The following is a 12,311-nucleotide window of genomic DNA, read 5'->3' as shown; positions in this document are numbered from 1 at the left end:
AAAAAAACCCTGCGTGAACCTGGCCTTAGCCTTGTTCTCTTTTGTCTTGAAGACCAAATGGCTCCCACACGATGCAGTTGCCTTATGTATAGTGGAAACTGACTTTAATGGAAACAAAAATTAGCAAATGAGTTAAAAAATGTGTTTTTCGTATCTTAAAATATCACTAACATTAACAATTTAGTCATTGCAAATAAAGTTCAGAGCAACAGTTAAATGCAAAGTGTGAAGGAAGACCAGCTTCCCGCAGCTCTCTAAACAGAAAGTTCAGAGTTTTCCTCCGCGGACTTTGTTTCAATTATACCTATGGGGAAACCACTGGCGTTTCCGTGGGTATAATTGACATGCTGCGATTTTCAAAGCCGCGCCGGTTTTGGAAATTGCAGCGTGTCCGCACTATGGTTTTTACTGCAAAGTGGGCATGGGATTTGCTAGAATCCCATCCACTTTGCCTGTACTGTAAAACGCCATGATTTTTCCCACAGCGTTTCCGGCACCTGGGGCCCGGCCTAAAAGTTATTTTTTAGTATGAAGAAAAAGGAAATAGGACCAGACATAACATCACACTTCTTCCTCAGTATCATAGGGTTAATCTAGATGGTAAAGCAAGGTGACATGATTCGCACGGTCATGTCCTATACCATGGTGTATATGTTGGCACTGAAACTTGGCTTCTATCGAGAGAACAAATAATGTCTCTTTATGATCTTGCTATATTTTCTGTAACAGTCAAGGTTCCAATATCACAAAAAAAGATTCTGTCATGTGTATGAGATATTTAGTTAATTTAGAAGGGATCAGATAAGGCGTTATCTCCTCTCCACAGCCATGCAGGGTTTTTGCACAGTAGAAATTTCCTCATTTATTCTCAACCTCAGAGGCAGACTTAACCTTTGGTATCCTGGAAACATGAAAACAAAAATGTTTGGAACCAATAAACCAAGGTAGTAATAACTTGCTAACTTTTGAGAAGGGATATGAAGGAGACTCAGTGGCGAGAATAGTGCAATTTTTTTTTTACCTCATAAATTTTTGGCATTCATCCAGTTTGCACAGTTAATACATAGAACTCTTTCATCACACCATACAGACCCAGTAAACTAATACAAGCCACAGATCAGACTCATCTAAAGCAATGTAGACCACTATTAATATAGTCCCAGACCGAAACCTGAATTCACAACTCCGGCTTTATTATCCTTACCCCTCATTCACATCTGCGTTTGGTAATTAGAGATGAGCGAGTAGTATTCGATCGAGTAGATATTTGATTGAATACTACGGTATTCAAAACATTCGTACTCGATCGAATGCTACTAGCTATTCGCAGTAAATAACCAATTCAGAGCCAGCGTTGATTGGCCGAATGCTATACAGTGTACAGCATTTGGCAAATCAACGCTGGTTCTGCAGCAGGCTCGTCCTTGCTAGTCGGGAGAGCTGGCAGCTTGCTGTTATGAGGGAGCTTACTTTTCTCATATGAATGAATAGACCAGCGTTAATTGGCCAGTGTACAGCATTCGGCCAATCAATGCTGGTTCTGCCGGAGGCTCATCTGTGAGGAGGCAGAGTCTAAGATCGGACCACAGCAGTCTCCATTGTGGTCCGATTTTAGACTTCACCTCCTCACAGACGAGCCTCCGGCAGAACCAGCGTTGATTGGCGGAATGCTGTACACTGTCCAATCAACGCTGGTCTATTCATAAACCAACCATATTGACCCATAGGCCAACTACCACATAAGAACAAAATCGGTATAAAAAGTATAAATTTATTGAAAAACATAAATAACAATAAATATGGATTCAGAGGCAATTGGTGCAACCAACAATGGATGCAATGAAATACATACTAATAGGTTTCCATAAAGGAATGCACTTTATAATTAGTCAATGCAATATTGAATGACAAAAACAGGAGTACTCCATAGAGTGGGTATCATTCACTGTGTTCAAATAGGTATATGAAAGGATCATGGATCACTAGCAATTGCTGAAAGCTAACACATTAACCCACAATATTGCAGACATGAGAGAAGGCATATGAACTACATTTACATTACCTGTATGTATAACATGCACCAGTACACGCCCCGATGCGCGTTTCACCACATAAGTGGCTTCGTCAGGGGGAAAGGCTAAGAAATAGCCTTTCCCCCTGACGAAGCCACTTATGTGGTGAAACGCGCGTTGGGGCACGTACTGGTGCATGTTATACATACAGGTAATGTAAATGTAGTTCATATGCCTTCTCTCATGTCTGCAATATTGTGGGTTAATGTGTTAGCTTTCAGCAATTGCTAGTGATCCATGATCCTTTCATATACCTATTTGAACACAGTGAATGATACCCACTCTATGGAGTACTCCTGTTTTTGTCATTCAATATTGCATTGACTAATTATAAAGTGCATTCCTTTATGGAAACCTATTAGTATGTATTTCATTGCATCCATTGTTGGTTGCACCAATTGCCTCTGAATCCATATTTATTGTTATTTATGTTTTTCAATAAATTTATACTTTTTATACCGATTTTGTTCTTATGTGGTAGTTGGCCTATGGGTCAATATGGTTGGTTTCTGATAAACACTACCTAGATTTGCCCTATATTTTTTGTTTGATACTAATAGCTGGTCTATTCATTCCTATGACAAAAAAGTCAACTGCCTCATAACACCAAGCTGTCAGCTCTCCCGACTAGCAAGGATGAGCCTGCGGCAAATCAACACTGGTTCTGCAGCAGGCTCCTCCCTGCTAGTGGGGAGAGCTGGCAGCTTACTGTTACAAGGGAGCTTACTTTTTATCAGTGCAACTGCAAGCACTGTTCAGTTAAAGTGCATGGACCCCATAGACTATAATGGGGTCCATGCGCTTTAACTGCACGGCGCTCCTCCTAAACACTCTCCTCCTGCTATTCGTGGACTTAGTGACTCTTCTTTAGTCGAATAGTGGTCTCCCCTGAAACGAGCATTTTTTCCCATAGACTATAATGGGATTCGATATTCGATCAAGTAGTCGAATATTGAGGATCTACTCGAAACGAATATCGAATCTCGAATATTTCACTGTTCGCTCATCTCTATTGGTAATCCGTTCGAGGAGTCCGCATGGGGTCCCCTCGAACTGACTACCGAACGCATTTGCAAGCAGTGTGCAGTGAAAGCACACGGACCCTATAGACTATAATGGGGTCTGGTGCTAGAGAAAGACATAAGTGAAAAATGACCATATGAACTCGAAGAACTGGCGCTACAAAGAATGATAGATAGATAGATAAATAGATAGATAGATAGATCAAATCACATTTTATTGTATTTGAAGGTCAAAATATTTCCCTTGTTTAAACATGAAATGCCTGTCCAGTAGTCATTGCTGGAGAATGTACAGTGTATCTAGCAAATGCTTTGAAGTATCATCTACGGATCAGTAGGAGTTATGAGAATATGGTATGACATAGTAAGATATGAATCATTACTCTAATCCTCTAGATACGTCAGACTTAGAAATCACTGGAGTCTGTAGATAAGATATACTATTAGTATTGTTTATGCAGATTTTGCTGTACTTTTTTAAGCCAATGCCAGAAGTTGGTCCAGCAGGAAAGAAGTATAAGTCTACGTTGACACAGCCGCGGTATTCAGCTGTGGTGTAACTGTGACAGGATGCTGATGCCCCTGCATGGACATTCCTTCCGCTCTTTCCCCTGCTGATTAAGCTCAGGTGAATGGGCCTGACCAGCAGGGAGTCTCAAGAAGCAGAAGCCCCGGCAAGATTGAGCAGGACACTTATTTTTTTTTCAATGCCGTACTGTGATCTCTGTCTGTCATTTAAAACAACAAAAGATGGATTGGGGATGTAATCTGCCATGGATTTGGAGAATGTACCCTAAGTGCTTCCTTAATATTTCTTATTCCTTTTGAATTAGCTCCTGGTTTTGGCTTGAGAAACAAAATCTTGAGTCAGAAATCTGCATAAAAACCCCCCGAGAGGGGCAATTTACTATTTCTTCTATCTGCATAGATGCGTGTTGTTGTGGCGCATTTTGGTGCACTGGAAACTCCGTAGATGGGTGTTAATTAGAGATGAGCGAACAGTGAAATGTTGGAAGTTCGATTCGAGTAGCCGTTCAATACTCAACTGTTCGATCGAACATCGAACCCCATTATAGTCTATAGGGAAAAATACTCGTTTAGGGGGAAACCAATGTTCGACTCAGGAGAGTCACCAAGTCCACTATGCCAACACCTCTGGAATGCAACTGGGACTGCAGGGGAAGCATGTCTGGGGGCATCTAACAAGCCCAAGTCACAGTTTTACCCCAACATCACAGCCCATCAACTACACACTTTCCACACTCAAAAAACCCACTATGAAAGTGGAAAAATACCTGGAAACCTTTTTTCCTCCCCAATTGGATGGACAGAAACCCAAATTTTACTCTAATGAAATCTTAACAAGCACCCCTTTAAATCACGTTGCCCATGACAACCACCGATGGAATAGGCGATGGGAAATCCTTCAGTATCCACCCTTAACTGTCATTGTGGATGTGTGTGTGTGTGTGATGTGGTAAGACCTTCCAAAATTCAATTTCCTGGCCCTTAATGTGAGCCCTTCCAAATTAAGTTAGAGGCCCATAAGCTGAGCTACCAGCAGAGTTTTAGGCCCTTTAACTTAGTTGAGCCTTGCACCAGCAGAGTTTTTGGCCCTTGGAGTGGGTTGAGTCTCTAACCAGCAGAATTGGGTGAAATCAGGGTGGATTCAGCCTCTAACCAGCAGAGATTGGGGAAATCAGGGTGGATTGAGCTTAGAAGGATCAGAATTGTGCAACGCAGATGGTGGAGGAATATGATGAGGAATTGTAGCGGTTGAGAGCAGACATGACAATTCATGTTGGGGTGATTGACACTGGTGGGAACGAAAATGTTGGGTCTATCCAGTGGCTGTTCATTTTGATAAAAGTCAGCCGGTCGACACTCTCAGCTGACAGCTGGCTGCGCTTATCTGTGATGATACCACCGGCTGCGCTGAAACATGCTATTGAATTCAATGGCTAACTACATTGTACACGTGTATTTTTACATGTGTAAAATGTACAGAATACACAGAGCGTAAACTCCGTGTGAAGGGGTCCTTATTATAATCAACTTACCTGCTCCAGGGATTTGTTTCAGCTGGACCAGGGTGTTGGGTCCAGGTTGGTTCTAACTCCGCATCACATGATCAGAACCAGACCCCCATCCCCTGGATCGCTCTAGCTCCTCCCCCCTCTCCTGTTTGCACAGGTAGATAGTTACCTGCGCTATGTGGGCTGCCTTTGCTATAGTCAGTACCTATGGCACAGGTAATTACCTATGCAAACAGGAGATAGAGGGAGGAAGCCAATTGACCTGGGATAAGGGGGCTGGTTCTGATCATGTGACCAAGAATCAGAACCAGTGTGGAACCACCAGCACCAGATGCCTGGAGCATGTAAGTCCTTGAATAACTCCTGTAAGACACAGTCATCACATTATACTTTTATGTCTATAGCAAATTACTAAAATTCTACATACATTTATGTTTTGACTTTTTTTTTAATGTTGGTGTTTTTTTTAGCACTTTTACTACAACTTTCTGTATACGATTTGAAAACGTATGAGGTTTCTCACGAGCATTTGACACGTATAAAATAGTGTGACGGAGTCATATCTGCCTTTACATGCGTGAACATATAAGCTGGTTCCAGGTACATCAAGCTGTGAATGTGGATAATTCCAGCGCTGACTTGGAATATCTTTATGACTGCTGTCTGCAACCTGAATCCAGTTCCACAAGTGTGTCACAGAACAAGCTGTTCTGATCCATGAGTCACGTGTTGTGCTGAGTTTTCATTGGTGTGGCTCGTACAATGCCCCGGCAGCAGCCCTGACTGGTGAGTGCCTCATCTATAAGAATGTTTTAGGAAAGCAAGTAGAACAAATTGTGTTCATTTGTATTCATGTTCCAACACCATTGCAGCTGCTCTGAGCACCGCATTGTTCATCACAGAAAGACATCCTGCTGAATTGTGTTCCACCCAGCTGAACTATGCTTCACTAAAAAGGGATCAAACTGTACAAGTCTGGATTTAAAGCTTCACCCAAGACAGCGCTTAATATCCTGCTTTCTTTTTAATCACAGTGTCTGGAGAAATTTCTCATTGACTTTGCTACTTGCTTTGGCTGATTTAAATGTGTTTAAGGAAATCTATTATGAGTAACGGTAGTAATGAAAGAAACATTAATTATGTGCAAAAAAAAAGATATAAAGTAGGCCCAAAAAACGCAAAAATGTCTAATAAAAGATTCTGCAGTAATTATCTACCCTGCCAACTACTGCGCCGTAAAAACACCCTCTATATGGGTCACAAAGGCACAAAGAGACAGAGGAAGTCACAGTTCAGGAAAGTCTGTAGGAGCCTTAATGGAATATTAAGCCAAGAAAGGTAACCATTGTGTATTCGGTGATTGGCCGCGAAGAGAGTGGACTTCTAGCTGGGAAGTTAATGATGTCTTTGGTGAGCACAAATCAATGGAAATCGCTAAATCAAAGCTCATTTTTGCTAATGTTATGTTCATGGATAGAATCCAGATAAATGTTGATGTAGAGTAAAGGTCCTTAATCTAGGAATGTAGGAAGTAACTTACAAACAGATGACCTCCGCCTGCTGAAGGTGCGCTCTGAATGTAAAAGTGGCAAGCGGAACAAAACCAAAACCCATGCAATTGGCCTTCAGCTAACTACAGATTGTGCCACGTTTAACCCCCACGCAGCGGGAAAGCTGTTTTTGTTGTTGCAGATTTTGCTGCTTTTTTTGTAGCTACTAAAGGAATTGGAAATATAAAGGAAACATTTACACTTCTCCCTTCTGTTCAGTCCATTCCTGGAATTGGCTAAAATAAAAACCATAGCTTAATCTGCAACCAAAAAGCAGTTTTCTGCTATTTTTAGCCTTAGGGTGCACCCCATGTATGGGACCTTGATGGCACTTGGCAGCACTGTAAGTGACCGTCTGCTTCACCCCAAGTGTGAGAAGGAACGCTATCACAAGTCCTTCCTTCCAACCGCGACCAGGCTGTATAATCTACTTCAGACCAAGCGAAGATCACTCCGCACAGAAAACTAGTGATTATGATTATGAAGTCTTCCTTCTTTCTCTTCCGTTCCTTAGCTGCTATGGACTCCTAGTATATCTTCTCTTCTCAGCATATGCGTGTCTACGTCTGTAATCTATTACTGTGTATTATCCTGTATCTGTATTACTATGCTGCTGTAACATGCTGAAATTTCCCCACTGTGGGACTATTAAAGGATTATCTTATCTTATCTTATTCACATGGAGGAAAATAGCGCTGAATTTGGCATGGAATCCGCCTCAGATTCAGCGCTGAAAAAAGCCTCCCATTGATTTCAATGGGTTTCTTTTTCTGCTAGCACTAACCCATTGAAGTAGAGGCTTTTTTTTTTTTTCAGCGTTGTATCTGACGCGGATTCCACATCAAATTCAACGCCATTTTCCTCCAATTGAATGCACCCTTAGGCCAAGTTCACACAGTGTGTTTTGGACTGGATCTTGAGGCGGAGGTCACATCAGAATCCAGTCCAAAAAACAGATAACCGCGACTGGATGCCGATACAGTGCACCGGCATCCAGTCACAGCATTGAATGGGCCTAGTCAGCAGGGAGTGACTGAATCAGCTGCAGAATCCGCCTAAAGAAAAGGCATGTTGTTGCTTTTTTTTCCACGAGCGGGAACAAACCTATATTATAATATACCAAAAAAACACATTTTTAAATTCATTTGCTAATTTTTTCCATGAAAGTCAGTTTCCACTATACATAAGGCAACTGCAGCATGTGGGAGCCATTTGGTCTTCAAGACAAAGGAAAACAAGACTAAGGCCAGGTTCACACAGGTTTTTTGGATCGGATTTTGAGGCAGAAGCCACCTCAGAATCCGGTCCGAAAAATGGCTAGCCATGACTAGATGCTGGTGCAGTGCAGCATTCCGGTCCAGATTAGGCACAAATGAATGGCCTTAGTCAGGAGGGAGTTTTCGCACCGCGGAATCCGCCTGAAGAAAGGGCATGTAGCTTTGTTCCCTGAGTGGGAACAGGTAGTGGCCGGTTCCCATTGATTTCAATGGGTGGTGTTTTTTTGAGCTGGATTTTGACACGGAGCCTTAGGCCCCACATGGCGAAAACACTACATTTTATACTACCTGTGAAGTGAATGGGATTTTGACTAATCCTATTCAGACATTGCAGAAAAAAATCTGCAGTGGAAAAGATGTTTTCTCAAAAACGCCTGGATTTTTTTCATTTATATGTCAGTTATACCTGTGGAAATGCTGGTGTCTTCCATATAGGTATATAATAGGGGTAGGAAGTCCGCAGAGGAAAATTATAAGAAAATACAATGAAAAATGCTGAGGAAAAAAACACGATGCATTTCCTCCACGTTTTTTTTTCTGCAGCATTTTTTTGTTTTTTGTTGTAAGGCCTTAGCCTTACAGTGGTTTGTAATGAGATTAGGGTTAGCATTGTTGCCTTGCAGCAATGGTCCTGGGTTCAAATCTGACCAAGGGCAACATCTGCATTTCGTTTCTATGTATTCCCTGTGTTTACGTGGGTTTCCTCTATATCCGCACCAGTATGTTTTTAGAGTGTTGGAAATGGAGCACCCATAGGAAATCTACACAGACACATGGAGAACACAAACGCCATATAGATATTGTCCTTGGTCAGATTCAAACCAGGGACAACTGTGATAACCACTGAGACACCTTGATGACCGTCCATCCAGTTCTACAATATTATCTTATTGCCGTGACAAAAACCTGGCGACATTATACAATACAAAGTGGATGGGATTTTGGATAATTCCATCTACGTATTGCAGAAAAATATAGTTTCCCTATAGGTATAATGGAAGCAGAGATATCTGAGACTTTCTGTGAAACGTGCTGCAGGAAAAACCATGCCACGTTTTTTCCAGCAGCGCTTTTTTGCTGCAGCCCACTATGTGTGGTCTAAGGCTGAGGCCACGCATTGCGGAAACACGCTGTTTTTGCCTATTGAGCAAAAGCAGCAGAAAGCATTAAAAATTAGATGGCATATAACCTACCGGTAGATGTGCCATCTCTTGTTGAACAGGAATGATCAAGATCCTGTTATGAAGACCCCCACAGTCCATGCACTGCAGTATTGCAGACTGTTGACTATTCAGAACTGCAGCACAGCCCCATTTAATCTTATATTGTGGCTACTTTTCTATTATATTGTATTATAGAGCTAATCTTATTTGTATATGTAGGCTGTATGCCCTAGGCACATAGTAAAAGGTTAAATGCATATTTAGCCTGCCTATGACTTTATTTTTCTATTTTTAATGGCCAGACAGTGTTCTTCTCGCAAATGCGCAATACCAATGTGGCGTCCTACTCCCATCTACCCGTGAAGTATGTCTGGAATGTCACAATTCTGCTACTGGAAGTTAAAAAAACAGTTGTGGGATTTGGGAGGCATGTCACTTGTGTGATAGAGGTGACAGGACTCTATGGGATGAGGCAAATAAAAACATTACTCAGAATCAATCCAAGTACAACATGAATAAGACAATGGCGGACTGATCCGCCTTACCTAAATGATCTGGACGCCGATTCTCACAAAGTCTGTCCACATCCCATATCTATCAGAGGATATTTATATCCTACTCTGTATATTGTATTGTACTTCTCCCTGCTTCTTTCTTGTATAGCGCTATTGGCTGTGGACCTTTTGGATTCCATAATAAAATGTGAGCATTTTCACCTAAACTCAAGCTGCATAATGTCAGCAGAAGAGTCACAGAGATTATGTGACAGCTCCGACTGCAGCAGCTCCTGTGTTATTCTGTGCAATAGTCACCCGTAGAGAGAATAAACCCAAAGGTGTCCATAGACTTTAATATAAACTAGAAGATAATAGTAATAGAAGATAATAGTAATATTGCAGGGAAGTCGCCATACCAAATAGAAAAAATTACAGCAAAATTGGATTAATAGCGCAGGAACTTGACGGCTGCTTTGTTCTTTCTATTTTATCATCACAGTGCATTTCTAGTTACAAGAAATAATCTATTAACCCCTAGGGTCAGTGCACACAGAGTTTTTTGGCGTTGATTTTCATGCTGAATCCGCCTCAAAATTAGACTCCGAAAAAAGACTCCCAATAGAGTTCTATTGGGAGGTGGATTGGGAGGCTTTTTTTGGAAGCTGATTTTGAGGCAGCTTAGGCTCCGTTCCCACGGAGTAACGCACCGCTCATTTAGACACATAAACACATGTCAGAGAGAGGCACTTCAAAACAGATCCCATTGATTTCAATGGGTGCCGGCTTACGCGCGCTACACATTGAAATCAATGGGAGGCTTTATAATCCATTGATTTCAAAATGAGCAGTGCGTTTTCCGAGGGAACGGAGCCTAAGGTTTAGTTCACACGGAGTTAAATGAACTCTGCGTGTACACGACGCGATGGGATGCCGGACGCAGCAGCTGTTTCAGCCACGGAATCTGCGGCTAGAAAGGGCAGCTCGCTTCTTTTTTTCGCTACTAGCTAGTGGAAAAAAGAAGCGAGCGGCTCCCATTGAAGTCAGTGGAAGCCATTTTTGACAACGGATTTTGAGGCAGATTGTACATCAAAATCTGCTGCCAACTTTCCCCGTGTGAACTAGCCCTTATAGGCCAAGGCCTACTGGCGGTCCTACGGTAAGTGTGAATGTCATGCAAATATAAAATTATGACAACCAATGAAGGACTTGGGCAAGTCTATAGAGGGTGCTCGGTTGTGAGAAGTCTCCTACAGTGTTCTCCATTACTTACAGATATGCATCAGCATCCCGTTGCGACTAAACTACTTATAAAGTTATAACTTCCGAAAACATTCAGGTTAACAGACGGGAAAGCGAAAACCATTGTGTCATTGCATCAATTACAATGGTTATATCTACTGAATGTAAAAAGACTGACATAGGACTTGGATAATTATAGGTCCAACAAGCATTTAGGATTCTCAGAAACAGTCTCAGCAAATGTGACCTGACAAGGGTTAGGGTTATGAAATGTGAGTGTTCCTACATGGTTCCAGGAATGGGGTGTTACCAGAAAATGACTGATTTTTAAGTTTTATGTTAGACATATTTTTGAAGAATATTTGGTTTCTTTTTAAAATTTCCCATGTTAATATTTATCATAAAATTATTTTTCTAAAAAAAAATCTTAAAATCCTGAAGTTCTAACACTATTTCCTAGGCCATACAATACGCTGAGACTTCCTGTAGATTTCTTTGCAGCAGCCCCTCACTTATCAGCATAGCCATCATGTGTATGTAGATAAGACACAGAATCCACCATTCACAATAGAGGATGTCACATCTTATCTACTCCCCTCTCTACACAGTGACACAATGATTTCCACCCAGGTCACAGCATACCTAGAAAACTCTCTCATACAAGTGAATAGGGTCCACTCCAGACCATTGTGTCCATGGCCTATGGCCCTTCTATAGGAAACAGGAACTCACAGAGTGTTTTAGGCTTAGTAGCAAAAGTTGGAATTGCAAGATGTTTAGGATTGTTTTAAAAAATATACTGTAGCTATTAGATTGGAAAATTAAAAATGACATCATCAAACATTCTTAGGGTATGTTCACACAATGGAAAATGAAGAGGAATTCCTCTTTATTTTCCACTGCTGGCATTTTTGTCTGCAGTCTTGGAGAAACAAGAGCAATGTTTAAAGGGAACTTGTCACATTGACAATGCATTCTTATCTGCAGGTAGCATGTTTATAGAGCAGGGATTCAGCAATCCCCGGCACATACATGATACTTCCTGGCTTACTTGGCACATAGCTATGTGATTGTACTCATCATTCAGCCCCCTCTATGGTATTACCGATCTGCAAACTAAAGCAGGAGCGATGGAGGAGGATGAGTGATGTGTATAGTCATAGGGTCCTCCATTCACTGCCAAGCTATGGACTACATCAATGTAAGTATGTACTGGAGGCTGACATAATGGGGACAAAGCAATCATCAGTAATAAAGGCACAGAGGTGGGAATTACTATGTGGGGAATCTTTAACTATATGGGGGAGGGGTAGAAATACTGGGACATTACATTGTCTATAGGGGCATTATACTGTGTATAAGGAGCATTATACTGCATATAGGGAACACTAAGGTGCATTATACTGTGTATAGGACAATATGGAGCATTATACGGTGTGTATAGGGCAGTAAGGA

Source organism: Leptodactylus fuscus, chromosome 3 (genome assembly GCF_031893055.1).
Source record: "Leptodactylus fuscus isolate aLepFus1 chromosome 3, aLepFus1.hap2, whole genome shotgun sequence".
NCBI classification, from domain to species: Eukaryota; Metazoa; Chordata; class Amphibia; order Anura; family Leptodactylidae; genus Leptodactylus; species Leptodactylus fuscus.
The sequence above is the reverse complement of the archived record's forward strand: the minus strand, read 5'-3'. Positions refer to the sequence as shown.